This window comes from Pantherophis guttatus, chromosome 8, assembly GCF_059756535.1.
Source record: "Pantherophis guttatus breed Tessera chromosome 8, ASM5975653v1, whole genome shotgun sequence".
NCBI classification, from domain to species: Eukaryota; Metazoa; Chordata; class Lepidosauria; order Squamata; family Colubridae; genus Pantherophis; species Pantherophis guttatus.
The window spans coordinates 19,418,402-19,443,182 of NC_142070.1; the positions used below are offsets into that span (position 1 = coordinate 19,418,402).

General features: G+C 39.6%; 1 long non-coding RNA gene across 1 annotated transcript; it reads right to left on the bottom strand.

Annotated features, from left to right (window-relative positions):
• Positions 1-226: 226 nt before the first annotated feature.
• Positions 227-24,275, bottom strand: LOC148112557 (uncharacterized). The gene is made up of 3 exons (XR_015729084.1): positions 24,081-24,275; positions 5,137-5,337; positions 227-266 (listed from the first exon to the last, which is right to left on the bottom strand). It is a non-coding gene; the product is annotated as an uncharacterized LOC148112557 (long non-coding RNA).
• Positions 24,276-24,781: the final 506 nt, after the last annotated feature.

The following is a 24,781-nucleotide window of genomic DNA, read 5'->3' on the forward strand; positions in this document are numbered from 1 at the left end:
TTTTTTCCATTCTCAGGTCTAATATTCCTAATAAGAACAGCTCCGGTTTAAGTTCTATCTTTTGTTGCGTAATTTCTTCCAGCCATCTCTTAATTTTACACCAGTATTTTTTTGTATTGGGGCACGTCCACCACATATGGTAGTACGTTCCTAATTTATGGAAGGAAAGTCGGAATGAAACAATTATTACTCACCACAAGATATTCCCAGCTGTTTACAAAAGGATTTTAAAAGCAATGGGATCTAGGCCTGATGTTGCAGCATACCTTACGAGAAATAAAACCATTATATTACACCCAAAATATTTCTACTTTTGCTAAAGCTTGTCTTGTTGTCTCTTACTGTTTCTCATTTATCCTCTCTCACATACTACATTTAATACACTTTCAAAATAAAAGTATACTAAAGAAGAAACCAAGATGACTATGATGCAGCGTAACGTTTCTTCATTTCTTGTCGGATAAAGCTGCATGGATTAACAGGCTTGTTTATGTTGTGTTCTGCTTTGTATCAGTATAGATGGCATGGTACAATATATATATATATAGGAAATCAGATGAAAGATCTTCAAGAGTTTTACAGCACAGGGGAAATGGATAGAATGAATGAAACGTTAGCAGTAGGAGAAGTACTTCTTTAGAAATATAGAAACCAAGTGAAAGTGTACACAGATTGCAGAGTCAAGAGGATGTTAGTTAATTCAGAACCAGATTTCCAAATTGCATAATAAAATAAAATGAAATATGCCACTTGGTTTTATCTTAAATTAGTCTTTTGAAAATGGAAAGAATATTCACTAGAATCACAGTGTCAGGGCTTATTAAGAAGATCCAGACTTTCCTTCCTTCCTTCCTTCCTTCCTTCCTTCCTTCCTTCCTTCCTTCCTTCCTTCCTTCCTCCCTCCCACCCTCCCTCCCTCTGTCTCCGTTAGGGAACAATCTTTGACTCATTAGCATTAGACTTTTCAGTGACTTTTTTAGAAACGGAAAAGGTAGAGTAGTTTCAATTAGATATGGATATTGCCCTAGAAGAAGGGAAAACAAAAAACAAATTTTCTCTACCATTGGTTGAAACAAATATGCAAGCAGTGGCCAAATCTCTTGGCTGGGATTCTAAATATCCCTAACAAAATGAAACATACAATGCTTTCATTTTTAATGAGACAGCAGGGAGCTAAAAAATAGACAGCATGCATATGTATCTGTGCTAAGGACAGGGGCAGATTCCTGTAATTTTGGAGAGATTAATGACTCTTTCATCAGGGACTATTACGTGAAGCTGATTTAACATTTCATCACTGCCTGGAAGGTGGTACAGCAACAGATTTTTATCAAGACTATGTTAGTCGATCAATAGGTAAGGATAACTTGTAAAGGAGTGTTGGAAGAAATATCCTTCTGGGTTCAGTTCCAAGTGGGGAAAAAGACACTGGATTCATGGAAGTTGCTTGGAAATAAGGTTAATGAACAGGATCACATGCCTTGGAGGGATCTTGGGCGAAAAAAGGGCACACGAGTGAGAGAGAGAAAGAGAGAGATTGGGCTTTGAATTTGAGCTTGTATTCTGTTGGGCTTTGAATTTGAGCTTGTATTCTGATTGGTTGTCAGACTCCCATGGGGCCATGCGGGGTAACTTTGTAGGTTGTCTGTGTCCCAGGCTTGGTTGAGCCTTGCTAGGTGATGATCTAATGAAAGGGCTTTGGACAATTCCTACTATGGCTCTGCCTGAAGGAGGTAGATCTTTGTTATATAGAATAGACTGGCCAGGCCTTAATGGCCCATTGACAAAGGTGGAGGGGGTGAGATTCTGCCTTCCTTTTAGAGGAAATATTATGCCCTTTTAATATTTCCTAAAATATCTCATTTTCCTAGGAGAGGGGTGGGTGATAACTTCCTACAGGACCAGGGAGAGTCCCACCATAAGCATTTTGGGGTTAGGACACTTAGAATATGTACCTTATATTGTGGAAAGCAACATAAAAAATGAAATGATAAAAGCCCTGCATATGAATAATAGGGCAAAGGATATGGTAATCTAGCAAGCCCTATAAGTTAGACCAGGCTAAAAAACAGATCCTGTGTGGACCTAAAACTACTTTTATTAGAACACCTGTCAAGCCTGGAAGCCATCTTTTGTATTGGGCCTTCAGGCCTGCCACATTTACTACTGTGGGATATTGGGAGCGGAGATTGTATGGAGCAGGGGAGATATATAGTCATAATAACATTCCTTTCTCAGAGAGTCAAGGACATCTTGCCCTGCACCTGGAGTGGTGTGACTGGGAGGCATCTCCAGTAGGGACAGTGCATTGATTGGGCCACGTGATGGGCATGTGGGTGCAAGGCAGGGACTTGGACTTTCTTTTTGGTGGGGAAAACCTGGAAGCTTTCATTTTTGGGTTTTCCCAGATGTGCCAATATGACATCTCCAATAAAATGGAACTTCGAGGAAATTCGAGCCTCAGAGTCTTCTTTCGCTGGGGGTGTTACTTGGAACCCTGACAACAAATATAATAACAAAATCTTGCAAGTCCTTTCCTTCCTCTTTTATCTTCATGTGAATTGGGTAGGGACTGACTGAAGAATTTTCAGAAGCCACATTCTTGGTCTGGGCTCAAGCTTCATTTGTCTAATCATTGTCTTGGTAGCAAATCTTGTGTCTTCCCTGCCGCCTTGAAAGAGGCGGTGGTGAGGCCTCTCCTCAAGAAACCTTCCCTGGACCCGGCAGTGTTGGCAAATTATCGTCCAGTCTCCAACCTTCGCTTCGTTGCGAAGGTTGTTGAGAGTGTGGTAGCGCGACAGCTCCCCCAGTACCTGGATGAATCGTCGTATCTGGATCCGTTCCAGTCGGGCTTCAGGCCTGGGTACAGCACGGAAACGGCATTGGTCGCGTTGGTTGATGATCTCTGGAGGGCTCGGGACAGGGGTTGTTCCTCTGTCCTGGTCCTATTAGACCTCTCAGCGGCTTTTGATACCATCGACCATGGTATCATGCTGCACCGGCTAGAGGAGTTAGGGGTGGGGGGCACCGTCCTACGGTGGTTCTCCTCCTTTCTCTCTAACCGGTCGCAGTCTGTGTTGACAGGGGGGCAGAGGTCGACCCCGAGGCCCCTTGTATGTGGGGTGCCACAAGGGTCAGTCCTCTCGCCCCTTCTGTTCAACATTTATGTGAAGCAGCTGGGTGAGATCATCCGTGGTTTCGGGGTGAAGTACCACCAGTACGCTGATGATACTCAGCTGTACATCTCCACCCCGGACCACCCCAATGATGCCCTTGAAGTGATGTCCCGGTGCCTGGAGGCCGTGCGGATCTGGATGGGGAGAAACAGACTCAGGCTCAACCCATCCAAGACCGAGTGGCTGTGGTTTCCGACATCCCGATATAGTCAGTTGGTGCCATCACTGACTATTGGGGGTGAGTCACTGGCCCCCATGGAGAGGGTTCGCAACTTGGGTGTCCTCCTGGACTCACGGCTGTCTTTAGAAGAGCACATGACAGCCGTGGCCAGGGGGACTTTTTATCAGGTCTGCCTGATTCGCCAGTTGCGTCCCTTTCTGGATCGGGACTCGTTAAATACGGTCACTCATGCTCTCGTTACTTCCCGCTTGGACTACTGCAATGCTCTCTACATGGGGCTCCCCTTGAGGAGCACCCGGAGGCTCCAGCTGGTCCAGAATGCGGCCGCGCGGGTGGTTATGGGAGCGACGTGGCGCTCCCATGTGACCCCCCTCCTGCGCGAGCTGCACTGGCTCCCGGTGGTCTTCCGGGTGCGCTTCAAGGTTTTGGTTACCACCTTTAGAGCGCTCCATGGCATCGGACCGGGGTATCTACGAGACCGCCTTCTGCTACCAATAGCCTCTCACCGACCAGTACGCTCCCATAGAGAGGGGCTCCTCAGGGTGCCGTCGGCCAAACAGTGTCGACTGGCGGCCCCCAGGGGGAGAGCCTTCTCTGTGGGGGCACCTACCATCTGGAACGAGCTCCCCCCAGAGATACGGAAGATCCCGGACCTGCACACGTTTCGCCGTGCTCTCAAAACTTTTCTATTTCAGCAAGCTGGCCTGGCCTAACTCCCATCTTTTAAATTTTTAAATTTTTAATTCGTGATTTTACAAATTGGGTGTTTTAATCTGTGTTTCGGCCGAAATATTTAATAATTTTAAGGGATTTTTTTAATATTTGTATTATCTGTATTTTATCTTGGCTGTTCACCGCCCTGAGTCCTTCGGGAGTAGGGCGGTATAGAAATTTGATTAATAAATAAATAAATAATAAATAAATAAATCTTCCCTCTGACCTTCAAAGCCATCCTTTTATTCACTGCTCAGGCTAACCACTTTCAAAATCATTGCAGTAGTATGAAAATTTGTCAGGGCATGAAATAAAATGGTTTGGGTGAACACTGTTGTGACAATGTCCAAAGACTGATCACTATGTATACTGAGAAGATAGATATACACCCCAATCTCTTGCTTGCATTGATGTAGACGAATGATCGTTGGATTCTGGGGTCACCTGCAATGTGCTGCCATTATGTCATCGTCTTCTTTCTCTTCAAGGACGTATACTATATTTCTCTATGCTGCCAAGTTCATTTTATCATAACAAATCTTTTCTTAAAATAATGGGTAAATGCAGAATTAAAAGCTGCAACTGAAAAAAGCTATAAACTCTTATTGGTTGGGATTTATTACTGCAGTGGAAGAAGCCCTTTTACCTTTGAAAGGGAGCAGAACAGGGAAGGCCATGAAATTGTTGCAGTGCAAATATCATCATATAATTCATGCTATGTTATGCTGTGAATATAATTGCCTGGATCAAAAAAACAATACTGCAAGAGTTTGGGATATGTTTTGGGGAAAAGGACATTTAATTTAAAAAAAAAAACACCCTAAAATTTGAAATAGATGTTATGACATTGGTGCAGTGGTGGGATTCAAAATTTGTTCCAGTGGTGAAATCCAATTTTTTTTTACTACCAGTTCTGTGGGCATGGTGTGGCTTGGTGGGCATGGCAGGGGAAGGATACTGTAAAATCTCCATTCCCACCCCACTCCAGGGGGAGGATACAGTAAAATTTCCATTCCTGCCCCACTCCAGGGGAAGGTTACTCCATTCCCTCACCACCCCACTAACCTGCTTTCCAGCTCCATTCTCCTGGGCAGGGCAACAAAAGAAGACCCAGCCGATCACCTGGGACTCGGGAGGCAGCGAATAGATGGAGGCAAGATCAATCAGAGGTGGTATTTGCCGGTTCTCTGAACTACTCAAAATTGCCACTACTGGTTCTCCAGAACCAGTCAGAACCGGCTGAATACCACCTCTGCATTGATGGTTCTGTAAAAATGGAAAAAAGCTAGTTAGTTAGACGTTAAAAGTATAAACAACCAGGATTAACAGCTGGATTATAAAAAGGAATAAAATCATCAGACAGTTACACATCTGTATAGATCCTAAACTCTTGACCACAGGGTTCCTATCATTGTTCACTGTTTGCCATTAATCACATTGAATGTAACCAACCTTAAACTGAGTTTTCTTGATTATTTCTTGGATATAAAAGAATGCATTCTGGCATATTAAATTGCACAAAGAGTCAAACAACTTCTTCACTTTAGCAGTGCTGTTTGGCCAATTTCATTGCCTCTGCATGTGAATGAACATCAGCCCAGCATTGATTCTAACATATATTAAATTAAAAGTGGAAAGACTGCAGGCATCAAAATAATTGCTAATAACATTGTTGGGAGAAGGAGATACTGAAATAGAAGCCATAATGGACCATGGCAAAAGTTGTCTCTTTTCCTGAGCAGGTGTGGCTAAGTGACTTACACCGGACATCTTCTGACAACAGAGGAGCTGTAAAATAATCCTGGGAAATATGAAACAATTTGAAAGACACTGTGACCTATAGATGTTTTAAAAAGTCCAAAGACTCCTGGGAATACTTAACTACCTTGCAAATTTTTGCAAAGGTCTGTCAGATCACTGTGAGTAACATTGCCAACTGACACAAAGGAAGATGAGGAGGAGTGGCTGAAAGTCATCAGCAAGCTTTTGACAAGACTAAGGGCATCATAACGAAGACCCCTGTCCTAAAATATTACAGAAAAACAATTCATGTTACAGAATGACACATCAGAGGCAAGTCTAAGAAACTGCCTTGTTATAGCAACAGTACCATATGCGAGCCAAGCATTATCTGAAATGGAAGAGATTATGTAAATTTGAAAAATAATTTTGATAAGATAATTTGATATGGAACGCTTCTATAAAGTTATATTTGTGCAGAGAGTACAGGTCTGTTTGGACCATAAATTCCTGGAAACCATGGTGAGGGAAAAAAACCCATTTTTAAGTGGTGGGTAAAATGAGGACCCAAATTGTTGGGGGCAATACGCTGACTTTGTAAATGGCTTAGAGAGGGCTGTAAAAGCACTATGAAGTGGTATATAAGACTAAGTGCTATTGCTAAGTTTCCTCAAGAGGCATTAATGGGTGTTAATCAAATGACAACATTATAATGAGCCTTGTAAAAAGCATCCATATTCGTAATGCATTTCTTTAGGCCCAGTGAAGATGGGTTTGCAAAAAGAGATATGACTGATGCATATGAGCCAGCAACCAGCATTGATTCTTAACTACCAAATAAATATATTTTTCTCCAGGATGATAGAGTCAATAAATAACTTTCTGCATCGACTGATATTACCCATCCTGTTTGTAAGAATGTCTACTGCTCTACTGTTTTACAGGAGTCTACTGTTCAAGGCATGGCCATACTATTGGTCAGGGATATTGTCCTTGACCTAGGACAATATGTGAACTACCAGTGCTGGCTGCATCCTATATCCCTATTGGAGAAGACATTAGTATCCAATATGAAGTTCTACTTGGGAACAGCAAAGTTACTATCCTAAGTCTGGCTAGTCATAATGGAAAGAATACACTCTTTCTGCATGAGAATTTAGAACTGTATGCAGAGTACACAAAAGCGGATATACTACTACTACTACTACTACTACTACTACTATTTATTTATTTATTTATTTATTTATTTATTACATGTATTTATATGCCGCCATTCTCCCGAAGGACTCAGGGCGGCGAACACAAGTTAAACAAGTACAATAAAATCATAATTTAATCCAAATAATTAAATAGTAGTAAATAATAAAGCCCGGAATCAGTCTCAGCCTATTTGTCTGAAAAGCCAAGTCTTCAAGTCCTGACGGAAGGAGCAGAAATCAGGAGCCACCCGGAGCTCAGTAGGTAATTCATTCCAGAGGGTGGGAGCATCCACAGAGAACGCCCTACCCCTGGGCACAGCAAGGTGACATTGGCTCGCCGTCGGAACCCTGAGGAGAGCGGCCATATGTGAGCGAACAGGACGGTGAGAGGCAGGCAGGAGAAGGTCATGCAAATATCCTGGACCTAAGTCATGAAGGGCTACTACTATTACTACTACTACTGTGGTGTGAATAGTCAGCTAAAATCATACAAATATGACATTTTCAGCTCAGTGTGGGATAAGAAGCAAAGAAGACCTTGTATCAAGGTGATCCTAGGAAAAAAATGGGACTAGGTTTCTTTACACAGTAGAAGAAAGTCTATCTCCGTGATGGCAAACCTATAGCACACGTGCCAGAAGTGGTACACAGAGCCTTCTCTGCTGGCACATGCACCGTCGCCCCAGGTCAGATCTCCATAGAGTTTCTTTCGTCAGCTTCTGTTTCCCTACAAAACGACGAAACAGAAGCTCACAAAAGAAAAATATCTTACCTCTTGACGCGCTGCTGGTCCCACCGCCCAGCTGGTCTTTGGGTCTCTGCTGTGCACGCGTGCATGTCCATGCATGCATGTGGGCATGTCAGCACATTCGTGCATGTTGGCACGTGCACACATTTGTGCATTCATGCATACCTTTCAGTTTGGGCATGCGCACATACGCAGTTTGGGCACTCGGTGTCTAAAAGGCTCGCCATCACTGGTCTATCTGATAGCTATTAGTCATTATTCTTTTTTTTTTTTTTTTGAGATAGAAGGTTTAAATGCATTTGTTCTCTATGGAATAGTAAATAAAGTAGTCTCATCACAAGAGTTTAGGGAAGCGATGGGAGTTTGAACATCAAATGTCCGCTTGTTCCCAGAGTAATGGAAAAGTAAAACTAGCTGATGGATGGACCATGAGGATTTTGGAAAAGACCAGTAAAGCTAAGCATTTGTGACTGAAAGAATGTTCCACTTGAAACACCCTGCATGGTGCTTTGTCTCGTTCTTCCTTCTGCCATATTTCTCCCCTGCATCTCACCAGTCTTAGCATTATTGTGTTTCAAACTTTCTCCTGTGCAGGTCTGACCATCTGGAACATCTTTTCCCTAGCTCTGCCTCATTGACTCTCCAGCTCATTTCAAGTCTCAGCTGAACATTCATCTTCTCTACCTTGCCAATTCCTCTTAATTTCTCCCTCCATCTGTTTGCATTATTCAACAACATAAATGCTTTCTCAATTACAAATTGTATGATACAAGTCAAGAAGAAAATAGAGACATATCGGAGAGTTAGGGGCTTGGATTTTTTAAAATTACTATTATTATGTCAGGCAACTTCCCAGAACTGTGGTATGTCTGTTCCTGGTGGTGATTGAAAATGTACCCTTGTGTGTTAAGCTATCTTCAGTCATCAGTTTTCCTAAATAGTGTAAGTATCAGATGTTTATGATATATATATATATATAGCCACCAAAATAATTATATATACACCTTGCTAGTACTGCAGCTATGGAACAGATGGTACTTCTCCCCAGCCTTTTATCATCTTTGTCTTCCTTTTCCTCATTGTTCTTCTATTTTCAATCCTACTCTTATTGGAAGCTAACTCTAAAAGAGAATTCCAGATCTGGGTGGTATTTGTATGTCTAGTCCCATGATGGCGAACCTATAGCACGCGTGCCACAGCTGGCACACAGAGCCCTCTCTGTGGGCACGCAAGCCATTGGCCAGCTCACATCTGCTGTGCATACACGTGCGCCTCCCATTGACCAGCTGATTTTTGGGATGCGCAGGGGGTGGGGTGCATGTGGGAGATGCATGGGGGTCACTCAGGCATGCACGGGGGAAGGGGGAACATGGGAAGGAGCGGCGCATGCATCCCAGAAGTGCGGAAACAGGTCCATTTGTGGCCTCCGGAGGGCCTCCAGACCCTGGGGAGGGTGAAAACACCACCCGCACCACCATGGTGCAGGTTGCTAAAATTTTTGAATTCTACCCCTCACGCGCAGGGGCACACAAGCTTTTAGCACCCAAAGAGAAAATGGTTAGCCATCACTGGTCTAGTCTAATAGCAATACTAATAGTAATTGTAGTAATAATTTGTTACAATTTATGTTCAGACTGAAATAATAAAATCAAAATAAGGGAAAAGAAACAAATCACACATGATAAACTACAATGATATTTAGCAAGAAATATGATCCATGTGAATACTTCTGATATATCTTGAGTGCTCTATGCTACATATGCTTTGATAGTAAACAGAACTGTTGGAAACTTCCACAGTTGATCTAGGGGTAAGGTAATAGTTGGTAATAAATCCTTTATCTTTCCTTCTAAATTCTCTGCCAACAAAGTCATATAAATTGATTAGAATGCCATTTGACATTGAAATAGTACATAAAGCACTAATTCTACTTCTAGCTCACGTATGGACATATACATTGATCGATGAGACTGCTATCAAATTCCCCTCTGGTACTTTAGGTAAAAACTCTTCTTCAGTTTGCACATCAGGTTAAATAAATAATCAACAATAAATGTTTCTTGTCTGCTATCCACACTCCTTTCTTTCAGAAGATTAATATCCAATATTAATTCTTCAACAGCTACTCAAACACTCTACACCTTAAGAGACATCAAGCATTGAGAAGAAGACCTAGCATTGGCTATATCCATTTCCACACTTTTTCCAGGATGACTCAAATTAATTTTAGGCTTGTCAAAGATCCAATGAAAAAAATTATATCCTCAATAGATAACATCAGTGATCTGATATGCTGGGAGGCACTTAAAATACTGTACACCATAGGATCTATCAATTGCCCTTATAAATTTAGACAATTTGCAAAGTCCTTAAAATAGAAATTAGAGAACTATAAGAGATTTGTGAAATTACCTTAGCTTTGTGCAGCCAGATGGTTAGCAGCACCTGTTACAAAGGAATTTCAGGATAGCCTTAAAATTGCATACTCTAGTACCGTGATGGCGAACCTATGACACATGTGCCACAGGTGGCACGTGGAGCCATATCTGTGGGCACACGAGCATTTCCCTAGCTCAGTTCCAGCATGCCTGTGCACACCAGCCAGCTGATTTTTGGGCCTTCCGGTCACACCGGAAGTTGGGAAACATGCCATTTCTGGCCTCCGGAGAGCCTCCGGGTGGATGGAGAAGGCCGTTTTTGCCCTCCCCAGGCTCCAAGAAAGCTTCTGGAGCCTGGGGAGGGCGAAAAACGGGCCTATCGGGCCCACTGTGCCAAAAGCGGAGGGAGCACGGGAGGGGGGGTCACATGCGCATATGCGGGGGGCAGGGTACATTGAATTATGGGTGTGGGCACACGCGTGCATGACCACCCTCGCTTTTGGCATGCGACGGCAAAAAGGTTAGCCATCACTGCCATGGGATCTATAAATTGCCCTTATAAATTTAGACAATTTGCAAAGTCCTTAAAATAGAAATTAGAGAACTATAAAAGATTTGTGAAATTATCCTAGCTTTGTGCAGCCAGATGGTCAGTGGCACCTGTTAGAAAGGAATTTCAGGATAGCCTTAAAATTGCATACTCTAGTACATTTTCAATTGCAGATCTAGATCGTATCTTTCAAGAGAATGGAACACACTTTTAAGGCATTTAAAGGATCTGACAACCTCATTTTAATTCTTTTTACCACCAATGTTTTGCCTTCCAGTCCTAAACCTTTTGCTAAAGGCCGTAACTACGGAGTTTCTGAACATAATTTGACGTTAAAGTTATCTCCTCAAAATAAATACAAATGACTCTCATCAAAATTCCTAGGCCAGCTAGGTTTGTTGAAAGACATCCTACATCATTTGCATACAGGAGTTTGATCATTGGCTTATCGACTTGTTTAAGAGGTTTAAGAGGTATGCTTTTTTTGTTACAGAGCATGCAATTTCTATAAAATTATATCCATTCATTCATTTGATTTACAACCCTTATAAGCCTTTTCTTCAGAAGCTCAAGGTGGAGATATTATTATTTTACAAAAACAACAAGCCTGTGAAATATATTGGGCTGATAAATAGTATTGGCCAACAATCTTTCTGTCAGCTTCCATGACTGACTTAAACCTGAATCTTTACCAGTCCTCATCTATACCTTAGCCCTTCCTCCACAGTGTTTGGGCTTTTAGGAATGTGAAGAGTATGCAGAGGCCTTCACGAAAATATTAGTAAATTGTGAGCTTAGGGAAAACTGGAATGTGTGAAAAAGAAACTCAAATTTACCTCATCTTGATTCTTTGGCATAAGATGAAGGGAAGGCGAAACAATGTTATACTTTCAAGATTCTGTTATTATAGCCTGTATCAATAAAGTAGAATTCTAATATTTCTTATAGTGACTGCTTTCTGACTTGGCCAGAGATGGGTTTCAGCAGGTTCTGACCACTTCTGGAAAACTGGTAGTGGAAATTTTGAGTAGTTCGGAGAACTGGTAGTAAAAATTCTGACTGGCCCCGCCCCCATCTATTCTCTGCCTCCCAAGTCCCAGCTGATCAGGAGGAAATGGGGATTTTGCAGTAACCTTCCCTTGGATTGGGGAGGGAATGGAGATTTTACAGTATCCTTCCATTGGAGTGGGGTGGGAATGGAGATTTTACAGTATCCTTTCCCTGCCACGTCCACCAAGCCACGCCCACCAAGCCATGCCACGCGTATCAAGCCACACCCACAGAACTGGTAGTAAAAAAATTTGAAACCCACCACTGGATTTAGCTTATCTCACAGGGCTGAGTGTATTTTATTGTTAGAGGTTTTAAAAATGAACACTTCTGTGGATTAAAAGTGCAGTTTTGTTTTCTGTGAAGATAATAAAAGCAAACCTCAAATTTGACAACCTGTCAGATATGTAGCTTCTCCTTAAGCCTTGTTGCCTTCAATTGGAGTTTGGATGGAGATCCCTCCCTCCCTCCCTTTTTCTCTCTCTCTCTTTCTCTCCCATTTCTTGGAATCTCCAAATCTTGGTTTTCCTTGATATACTGTAAAGCTATTCTTTTGCTAGAATCACTGTTACATTGCTTTAATTTCATACCTAAAAGTCTGTGGATTATGACAGATCAATAAAACTGGGGAAAATGTATAAGAGAATCCAGATACAGGACATCCTTGATTTACAACCATTCATTTAGTGACTGTTTGAAGTTACAACAGCACTGAAAAAGGGACTTACGACCATTTTTCACACGTACAACTATTGCAGCATCCCCATGGTTACATGATCAAAATTTGGATGCTTGGCAACTGGCATGTATTTATGACCATATACTGCCCCTGGGTCATGTCATCACCTGGTGCGACTTTCTGACAAAGTCCAATGAGAAAGCCAGATTCATTTAATAACTAAGTTACTAACTTAACAACTGGGGAGGCGGTTATTATACATGTAATAACAGCTGCAAGAATTGTTTATGCTCAAAACTGGAAAGCAGAGAAAATACCTTTGGAAGATGAGGTGATAAAAAAAATTATGGACTGTGCAGAAATGAATAGATTGACTTTAAGGATTAAAGATAGGGAAGAGATAGAGTATTATAGAATACGGAATTGTTTCTATTATTGTTTGGAAAAGAGATATAAAAGATAAAAGCTTTATGATTATATTTAAAAATTTGATAGGCAGAATTTTGTTTTAGTAAGGGTATATTAAAATGGTTTGTATAAAGATCAAGATAGAAGAAAGTTCTTTTTTTGGAAGAAGAAGAATGACCAAAGATAACACCGAGATGTCACAGGGAGGGGGCGACAGATGTACTAAATGTTTGTTTGTTTTATAAAAAATAATAAAAAGTTATATACAAAAAAAAAACAAACAAACAACTGAAATGATTCACTTAACAACTGTGGGAAGAAAAGACATAAAATAAGGCAAAACTCATTTAACAACTGTCTTGCTTAGCAGCAGAAATGTTGGTTTCAATTGTCGAGGATTAACTATATCCATCCAGAGTTACCAAACACTTCTCTTTGGTAGCATGCCTATTTAAATCAAGAAAAAATGGTTTGATCCTCTATATTTGGCTAAGACCAAGTAAAGATGTCTCAGCTAACAGCAGAAAAGGAAGCAGGTTGGAGAAATAACAGAAATATAAATGTGAAACAGTGGTATATTCCATTAAAAAAAAAGGACTACAAAGAAAAAAAACACCTCCTGGATTTCCTCCTTTCTTTCCTTGTTTCTGAGGCTTTCTAGGATAGACAAGAAAGGGATGCAGATTTGAAGCAAAATGTCTGATTATAAAGGAAGATAAATTGGCTGCTTTTCCATTGACAATTTCCAAAGAGAAAAAAGAGGCAGAATCCAATTTATCTTGCCCTTTAACCCAAAATGTTTGCTCATGCGAAATGATTTCATGAAACCTACAGTGTTGTAATGTAACTTTTATAGGTCAACAAAAGATCGTTACGTACTTTTAAAATTATAAGCTATTCTGATTATTTGCTTTTATCTGGCTTGTGTGAGTGTAATTTATCATGTGCCATTTTGAAAACTGCCAAGTTTTTAAATGTTGTCATCAATATAGGACTATAGTACAACATAGACTTGCACTGATGCATTTAATTTTACTGGTCAAATCTAACGTATTTTGTTTAGCTGGTTGATTACTAAAAAAATAGTTGAATTGCTTAGTCCCCTTAGAAATGGGGACATACGTAATGAGTTTGCTTCCCCTTTTTATATCAAATCCAAATCTAGGTAAAATGGAATGTGGTAACAGTCTGATCTTGACCCTTTTCAAGATTTTGTGATGCATGATTAAGTTGTTCATCCAAAATGAGACCTGTCGAAAATGGGTGAGTGCCGAGGATATGGATCAGGGGTGAAATCCAGCAGGTTCTGACAGGTTCTGGAGAACCGGTAGCAGAAATTTTGAGCAGTTCGGAGAACTGGTAGTGGAGATTTTGAGTAGTTCAGAGAACCGGCAAATACCACCTCTGGCTGGCCCCAGAGTATGGTAAGAATGGAGATTTTGCAATATCCTTCCCCTGCCATGCCCACCAAGCCATGCCCACGAAACTGGTAGTAAAAAAAATGGGATTTCACCACAGATATGGATGAACAAACTTAAGAGTTGTGGACAGAAATGGTGCTTAGCACATGCAACTGGGTGTTACTTTTGTTCCAGGTCTAGAGATGATAGCCTTGGGAATCTGTTGTGGATTATGGTTGAGGTGAACTCACATAGTGAATTAGGCTGAAAGATAGCTGGATTCGACTGGAAACATCGTGGCGAGACAATCGGGGAATTTGCGAGCTCCAATGAGCTCCGCAAAAACCCGGACTGACGAACCATCGCCAAGGGGGTCTTTGGACCGGAACTATCCTGTAGGGATGGGGATGAAGGAGAGGCACCTTGGAAGAGGAACAGGCAAGTTCCTCTATGGTCAGAGGTAGCTCTCTACGACTTGGCCGCGGGGGGCGGCAGCCATTGCGGCTGTTACGAAGCTGGGGCAACCGGACTAAATATGGAGCAGGAGCAGTGAATTGAACGGAGTTTTTGGAGCTGGGTGAGTGTTAGTCAACTCACAATAAGGAATTTTTTTAAAAAAAAAAACCTGAAGACCCCTAGCGAGAAAACGACAGCTAATAAGCATGGAGGGAAGAAAAGAGGATATTGGCGCGTATCTTTAAAGAGACAAAAAAGCCCCCACCCTGAACAGAAAATTGACCTTTGAACAAAACGATCTAGAAAATAATGTGAAAAATCTTAAAATTGAAAGAAATTACTCCAAGATTGATTAAAGGATCGGAAAGGAATAATTAGATCCTTTTTCTCTCCTCTTTCTCGTGAACTTTAAGAAAAATAAAAAGAGAACGGATAATAAGCCTTGTAACAGAAGCGCTGTATAAACAAAAGGGAAAAGGAAAAAAGAAATGAAAAAAGCTGTTTAAATTTGGACTGGACTACAAAATTGACTTGGTATTCTTAAAGCTAAAAAGAAAAAGAGAAACTGATTAAGATTGTTAACATAGTGAAACAAAATGGATACTTGTTAGATAACCAGAAATTGTGGATTGCAGAGAGATACCATCAGGAGCAAAAAGGAACACTGTAACTTAGTTTGTGTTTTGGAGACTTTACAGATAACAGCTGTGAGAACTTTTGGGGAAGACTCCTTTGTTTTCAAGCGGCTTGACTTTGAAGGGGGAAAAAAAGGAGTACTACTGAACTTTTAAAATTGGAACAATATCAACTTAAAAAGAATCAAATTGCACAAGAAATTAGAGAAATGATTAAAGTGATGTACTTGTCATGGAAAATGGAAATAAGAGAAATAACTACAATGATACATGGGGAATCAAAATCTGAGGACATAAAAAACAAGATAGAGCATATGCAAGCTGAGAAGTGAGACACAGAGGCTGAAGATAAAGATGATAAAGAAAATGAGACCAAATGTGAAAATGTATTTGAATATGTGGATATATGGATAATAAAAAAGAGGTTTTTAAAGATTACATTGGGATTAACAATGAAAGAAATAGGGAGGATAGAAAGAGACAAACATGGAAAGAAGAGTGGAACAGAAAGGATATAAAGAATTTAAATGATTACACTGGGATTTACAGTGAAAAAATAAAAAAGAGAGAAAAAGGGTAGAAAACAACAGGAAATATAGGGCAGAAGAGAAGAATCCAGAACGTTGATATACAGAATGACAATATTGGGTTAAACAGTGGGCTAAACAATGGTGAAATAAAAAAAAAAAAGAGAATAGAGAGAGGGAACAATGGGAAATATAGGGCAAAATAGGAGAGACCAGGATTTTAAAGTGCAGGAAAGAAGGGGAAAGAAAAAGGTAAAAATAAAATTGAAAAGGGAGAAAAGGAGAAAGAAATGAAAGAGGAATTTGAGGCATACAGTTAGAACTGAAATGTGAATTATAGCAAGAAATAATGGTAAAGTATATGATGGTGAAAATGAATTATAAAATAATTGAAATATTATCATTTATATTTTTGAAATCTAGATAATGATGAGTTTTTCTTTCTTTTTTCTTTTTTTGAGAAATATAAATAAGTTTAAAATGTAATAATTGAAATACTTTTAATGGTTTATGGTGGTGTGTATAAAATGATTAAGTGAGGATTTGAAACAATACATAGGGGAAGCAAGCAGAAGATAACAGTCAGAATATTTTTAAATTTAATTAAGGAAACTGTAATAGATGAAATATTTTTAATGGTATATCGGGATGAAAGTAAAAATGATTAAGTTGTGGTTCGGAGGAACATATGGGGAAATTATTTGATGTATGAAAATGGAACTAATTGGAATAGCCATGTTTATATATTTTTTTTCTTTCTTTTTCTTTAAGTGTTTGAATATATAAATGGAAAAGATATTTATATAAGTAACTGATTATATTAAAATGTTGGACTGTATTACTTAAGAAAATGTATGTTATAAAACAAGTGAACTCACTATTCCTATAAGAATTGAACAATTGTAACATCATAAAATTAATTATTCTGATGATGGATATAAAAACAGATGACAATAAGAAGGGGTTTAATATAGAATAGAAAATTGGAATTTGGTTAAAATTAGAGATGAAAATGAAGGGTAGTATTGGTAAAAAATAGATGAAAATAAACACTATAGCAAGAAGGAGGTATAGAAATGGTAATTTTAGTTGTAAAGATTAAAAATTGTTTAAATTTGTTAACCGGCCAAATGCTCTGATCACCAAAAATACATTGGATGTTTGTGTGTGTATATGTGTAAAAAAATAAAGAAAAACTTTTTACAAAAAAAAAAAAGGTTGAAAGATGGCTTATAGCAGGGCTGTCAAACTCCCGGCCCAAGGGCCGGTGCATCACACACTGGCCACGCCCACGCCTGGTTTAGTGAAGGGGGGGAAAGTCCTGATACATCACATGACAACACCCTGACAACATGAGTTTGCCACCCCTAGCTTATAGCAACAGTGTACTGAAATGCACAACCATAAAAGAACGGAGCGTAAAAGGTTATGATGTTCCTCAGTTGCTTTGTAGTTTAAGTTTTTTATAATTGCATTTACTTTAAATTTTGATCACTGCCTAGAATCACTTGTTGAGAAAGGCATCTATATAAGTTGAATAAATAAACAAACAAACATGAATACACTTATCATTTACAAATAAGTTTTTAACCTACACTAGTCAAATTTTTATTTCCTTTTTTCCCCTATTACTTAATCACCTATCTCCCTCAGAGACAGGCTTTTAACTAGTTAATATCTAGTAGATTAATAACTAGTGTATTAATAAATACTAGTTAATATAAACTTTTGAGAGGGACGCGGTAGCTCAGTGGCTAAGATGCTGAGCTTGTCAATCGAAAGGTCAGCAGTTCAGCAGCTCAAATCCCTAGTGCCACGTAACGGGATGAGCTCCCGTTACTTGTCCCAGCTTCTGCCAACCTAGCAGTTCGAAAGCATGTAAAAAATGAAAGTAGAAAAATAGGGACCAACATTTGTGGGAAGGTAACAGCGTTCCATGTGCCTTTGGTGTTGAGTAATGCTGGTCACATGACCATGGAGAATGTCTTTGGACAGCGCTGGCTCTTCGGCTTTGAAACAGGGATGAGCACTGCCCCCTAGAGTCAGGAACGACTAGCACATGTGCGAAGGAATCTTTATCTTTAATATAAACTTTTAAATTGTAAACAGATTGAGGAGTTGTGATTTGACATATAGTCTTTTCTCCATATGCTTTTTAGGAATTAATGATCCAGATATTTCTATTTTAGAACCATGGTGACGTAATGGTTAGAATGCAGTACTGCAGGCTAACTCTGCTCACAGACAGGGGTTTGATCCTCACCGGCTCAAGGTTGACTTAGCCTTCCATCCTTCCAAAATTGGTAAATTGAAGACCCAGATTGTTGGGCCCAATATGGTAACTCTGTAAACTGCTTAGAGAGAGCTGTAAAGTGCTATGAAGTAGTACATAAGTCTAAGTGCTATTGCTAATATGAAATTAATTTTATATTCACAACTTGTAGTGTTAAACAGTATTTTAAACCTTTGTAAACTTAGATATTATGAATGATTTTTATTTGCTTTTTCCTTAAATGAATTCACAATACATTTATATAACAGTGAAGAGTCTTGATAAAGAGTCTTCATGGATTAAATATTTCCCAGAATTCTCTGTAAGGCTTAGGAAATGTCTTGGCTGATATATAGACATGATAATTAATTCTGGGGACCAAAAGCTTTTTTAGACATCTAGTCTTTCCATTTCCCAACTCCTCTTTATCGAGTTACATGCTCTTTTAAAAAGTACGATGGTTTTATTTAGATTTATTTGGACATCAGAATTCTATGAACTTTCTCAGCTTCCAATTCAGTTCTGACTGTTGAGAAATCTATAGCTTACATCAGGGGTGTCAAACTCAAGGCCCAGGGGCTGGACCTACCCGCAGGGTGCTTAGATCTGGCCCGCAGGGCCGCCTTGGAAATAGTGAAGGACCGGCCTGTGGTGTCTCTGCCAGCAAAAACGAGCTTGGAAGCCTGTTTTCACTGGCAGAGGGTTCAGGCCGCCAAAGCTGTGGTGGGTTTTAAAATTTTTTACTTCTGTGGTTCTGTGGGTGTGGCTTGGTGGGTGTGGTGTGACTTGGTGGGCCTGGCTTGGTGGGCATGGCAGGGGAAGGATACTGTAAAATCTCCATTCCCACCCTACTCCAGGTGAAGGATACTGTAAAATCTCCATTCCCACCCTACTCCAGGGGAAGGATACTGCAAAATCCCCATTTCCTCCCAATCAGCTGGGACTCGGGAGGCAGAGAATAGATGGGGGCAGGGCCAGTCAGAATTTTTACTACCAATTCTCCGTACTACTCAAAATTTCCACTACCGATTCTCCAGAAGTGGTCAGAACCTGCTGCAACCCACCTCTGCGCCAAAGGCACCCCTGACATGAGTGACGTCAAGCTGGCCATGCCCACCCTGGCCACGCCCACCCTGCCCCCTGAGGTCAAACACAACCCTGATGTGGCCCTCAATGAAATCGAATTTGACACCCCTGACTGACAGAGAAATCCATGCATAGTCTGATACAAATTTAGTAATAAAGATTTCTGCTTTAATTTTCTTTTTCTCTTCTATCTCACACTGCATATTTCTACAGACTAAGAAAGACTAGTATAGTATAGTATGGTATGATATGGTATGGTATGGTATGGTATGGTATGGTATGGTATGGTATGGTATGGTATGGTATGGTATAGTATAGTATAGTATAGTATAGTATAGTATAGTATAGTATAGTATAGTATAGTACACAGGGATGGGTTCTACTTACCTTTACTACCAGTTCGCAATGGGCTCGCTTTGTTCACGCATGCGCAGATTGCTTCTCATGACATCAGGGTTAGTGGGCGGAGCCTCCCGCCGGTTTTACTACTGGTTCTATAGAACCGGTCCGAACTGGAGGCAACCCACCACTAATAGTATAGTAAAGTATAGTCTTTATTGTCATTGTACATCATATATACAACGAAATTGGTTTAGCAATTTGATTTTGTGAACTTATAAAGCACATCACCTTGTCCTAGTCTGATATTACTATACTTCCACCCACATGATTGTAGTTAAATTGGTAGAAGCACAATTCAAAATGACTCACCAAAATAAAAACTATTCTTTTCTTGTATTCTACAGCTTGCAACATAACACACACATTACTGTACACAAAGACATACTTTAGTCACTTATTAACAAAAATGGTATCTTGGCATATTCTATGCACAGGAAGGCCAGGATATGAACACATGCTTCTGTTTATGCTGCACACACCTGTCCTCAAATACAAAATGACAGATGTTACAGCATGAACATCTTGCTACGAGCTACGTGCCAACAACTGGGCTCTAACAAATTCATTGCCAGGTTTTCCATCATCTGAAATCCTTTTCCATTGTACTTGTTTAAGGGCACAGCATCTTCAAAAGGAAGTTGGCCAACATTTTGGAAGGTGACAGTAGGATGGCCAAAGACATGGAACAAACTTATGTGTTTTTGTCTTTAGCAAATTAACTTCATTAATTCAATTATCTGCTTCATTTGCAAGACACATCTGTTCATTTGTCTTCTGATTTATACACGGATTACAAACTGACTTAAATTCCTTTTAAACCTTGCATTTCAACCACATTTTTCATGAAAATATTCCTTAGGATTTTACATAGAGAATATCAATCTATAATTATAAAGGTGAAAGTTCCCTGGATGACTTCTCTGGATCAGAATTTAGGATTAAGAAATTTGTTTTTTTTATTATTTCATATGCTAATGCTAACACTACTGGCCTGCCCATGGAAGGTTAAATCAATTAGTAGAGTACCAATAAGGTGATTATTTGTTAATATTGGTTTGTGGAGATTCATGGTCCACAGTCATTTTAAATTTTGCTAGCCTAGGCATGCTTTGAGTCAATTATACAAAAACAATATTCAAGTGGTTATTATCACATACCACAGAAAATTTCATGCAAGAAACAACATCCAGAATGAGAACTTCTTCTATAATTGTATGTAGGAATGACTTTGGGAAACAGAGGGAAGAAGTGCAGACTTAAAACCATCAAAAGCATCTCATCTCTCACAAACGGAGGGGATATGTGGATAAGTGGCTCAGAAGACATCCATTCTAGTGCATTGGAGGGTAAATAGAAATAAGGGGAGAAATATTTTCTGACTTAAAAGATTCTGTCTACAGTAAAGATAGAATTAGCACTCATGGTTATACTTCTTGTCTTGACTATCTCAAAGAGTTAAATTCTTTTTATAGTACCCTGTTTCCCCAAAAATAAGACATCCCCTGATAATAAGCCCAATTGGGCATGGACTAAAATAAGCCTCCCCCGAAAATAAGCCCTCCCTGAAAATATTTAAACGCAGAGCTGGAAATCAGGTAAGATGGCAATAGGAGCCCCATCTTGCTCCACGTGCCCCAAAATAATAAGACCTCCCCGAAAATAAGGCCAAGTGCTTATTTCGAGGTTCAAAAAAATATAAGACGGTCTTATTTTCAGGGAAACACAGTACCTGTGGCTAGATAGATTAGATTAGAATCCAAGAGGTTTTTTTTTAAAAGACACTCTGTTAGGGGTAATCTTTGTGAGAGTAATTATTGAATACTTTATGTACAGTATTTCATGTAAACAGTCTTACTGATGGTGGTGTAAATTTAACAGAAGCTGCGTGGATTGGAATCCTTCTGGAATCAACAGCATATAACTAAAATAACTGCTTAATGAAATAAATGTTGTGAACGTTTGAGGCAAATAGAAGCAAAATGATCTGTCTTAACCACAAATAGGCTTCATATCCATGCTATTTACTTCCAGACAAGGAGTGCTGTTAAGAAATACTCTGAATTTCATTTACATTCTGTGTATCAATGGTATGGTATGGTTTGGTTTTGAAAGAATACACCTCCATAATTTCAAATGGTGGGTAAAAAGATACACAAACACACATCCATACATGCAATAGGAAGCCAGGAGGGAAATAATGTAAACCAACTTTATGTCTATGAAGAATTCAAATGATATCAAAGGTAACTTTCTCTCTTTGCAACTAGACAAAGCAAATCTAATAAATACAAAGGCAGTATTCCATTTTCATTTAGTGGTATCTATAAATATTCATGATTTTGACTTGCAATTCTACCTAAAAACTGGCTTAACTCCACTAAGCATAAATAAAAATAAAAATATTTGATACACCAAGGTTTTAAGTGTGTATTTGGTAACATGAGGCGAGGAACCACTGTATTATATATATTTCTTGCACCATATTCTGAAGAGCAATTGCCATCATCTCTGACCTTGCTGTTAGGGGGGTTGTATTAAATTGCAACTCTCACAGTTGGAAGTTCACTGAAAATAGTGACACAGCAGTCCCACCTCTGGTTCCTTCTAAATAGCTAGTGTGGTCACTCAGAGGGATCCACAGGAATCGTGCTTTTCATTATATTCATGAGGCCGAGCCTTGCAAAAGAAGTTCTCTCTGCTTGTAGTCAGGTATCTGTTCAGTGCATGGCTTACACCAAATTACCATTTGAATGGGTAACATATTTCCTATGGTCATTAGAAAAAAATTGGCAGTCCTTCTCTGAGGACTTCTCATATTGGGTAAAACCATTTTTCCGTCTATATATTTCTTTTGATCATTACTTTAGAGGATTGGGGATATCTGAGATAAGATCCCTGAAAGCTTTAGTTGCAGCTCCCAGAATCCTCCAAAATTCCTTATTAAATTACAGTTCTTAAGATGACAGAAAAAGCACATTATAAACTAAATGATTGAAGAGTAATCATGTTCATTATTTTTCATTTTAGTAACTTTTCTGTCCAGACTCTTTCTCAAGGGCAGGCCAAGAAAAGTTCTGCATTCCTGCTTTTATCCAAAGTTTTTTTTTTTTCCCCCTATCTGACTAAAGAACTAGATCCGTGATGGCAAACCTATGGCACGCGTGCCTGAGATGGCGTGCAGCGCCCTCTCTGATGGCACACGAGCCGTTGCCCCAGTTCAGCTCCGTTGAGCATGTGTGCACGGCTCCCACCGGCCAGCTAGTCTTCAAGACTCTGCCACGCATGTGGGGGGGTGGGGGGCAATGTGCAGGGGGAATGGCGCATGCGGGGGCAGGGTGCATTGGGGGTTCTGGCACATGTGCACACATTCAAGGGCGCGTGCACACGCTTTAGGCACTCAGTCCGGAAAAGGTTAGCCATCACTGAACTAGATGTTCTCTAGAAAATTATCACTGATCTTGTTCAGGTTTTGAATAGAACCTCCAATAAGATGTCTGTTTATAACCATTTATGATTCTGTTAGGATGAATATCAGCATGTTCCAATAACAGATCCTGCTACACCATTCCCATTTGATTATCTTGAGATTTTTTTCCCCATCTTGGCTATAAGTATGATACGCATTGGATCCAAGTAATATTTTTATTACAAGCCCTCTCCTTTATTGTTGTTATGTGTGATTTGAGGGTCTCAAAAGCTGTTGAACAGCTTTTCTAAATTAGTATTTGAGGAGAGGAACAGCAATCTCTATGGGATTATTTTGGAGAGGGATCAAATTTAACTGGATGGCATCCAGTTTCAAACACTCTTTAGTAGAATGTGCTTTTTCCCCCTATTTTTCCAAGATATTTTCAGGAGCACACACACCTTTTGTGTGCATTCATTGTTAGATTTTTGTATTTCTTTTTTGTTGGAGATTTGCATAACATTTGAAAATTTGCCTAACGTTCAGTCAGAACTAGAAAATCTTCTTGGAAGAGAAGCGAAATGTCTTCAAGGAAAAACTAAGTCCAATTGCCTTTTGAAAAAGCACCTTTTGAAATATTTGGAAAAGTGCATCTTTAACCATGCTAACTAAAAATTCAAGTAGTTATATTTCTTATTCGGGGATGCCAATTTGAAACGGGCACTTTTTTGATTTTAGAACTCACATAAAATATAATTATTACCAAACAACCTTTGATTTAGTGCTCAGTTTCCAGCCATAATCTTATAACAATTTGTGACCAGCTATGGCCTCTGTTTTACAACCTGCTTGAAGCACAGACGTATATATTTTTTTTGCCAAAAGCATTGTGCCAAAGTGGAAGGGCTTAATATAAAGAGAAGGACTATGTGCTATGAGCAAACTGCATTGGTATTTATCTGTCACTGTTCCCAGGGTGGATAACATATGAAGGAGAGAGTGTGAGCGCGCGAGAGAGATTAAAGAGTAACACTAGAATGAATCAGTGAACTACTACTGTAAAGTTTACTGACCTGTTTCCAGAAGATAAAAATTGTGATCATTTCTCTGGAGGTGAATAATGCCGGGAGGGAAAATACAATAGTCAAAAAAAATAAAAATGGCATAAGATGCTTTTCTCTAAGGGATGACAGGCAGTTTGGAATGAATTGTCACTTGTTTCCTATTTACCTGTCTGTCTAATATTGAATGAGACTCCTCAACAGCATTTAAAACCACAGCTTTGCTATTGTGTTTTTCCCTTGTATTCTTTCTGGCAATGCTCCAGTTTGCCTGTAACGGTTTGTTCAGCTGTGGAGAAAGGATACTTGCTGATCTACTGTTTTATTGAACCATTCAATGCAGAGATTCTGCTGACCGAAAAAAAAAAAAAGCAGCAAGAGAAGCACATCTGGGAGAAAAGAGCCGGATTACAGCATCCAGCAGTTCTTTGAGAAAACACCAATATCATATTTCAAGACCTGCATGTAATGGATATGACCTTATTTCTTGTCCAGCATTTATTTGTCATGCTATAGCAATGCATTGTCTTGTTGCCATGGGTAGGACCATTACCTTCAGCGACTCACAAAAACAAATCGGCACGTTCTGTACGTCTGTGTACATAGTCCTGTGGAATTTTCATTTTATTTTCAACAAGATATGCGATATCATAGCATACCAGCAGGCAGCATATCAAATTCAATATTTTCTATTAAACATGAAGAAAGAGATA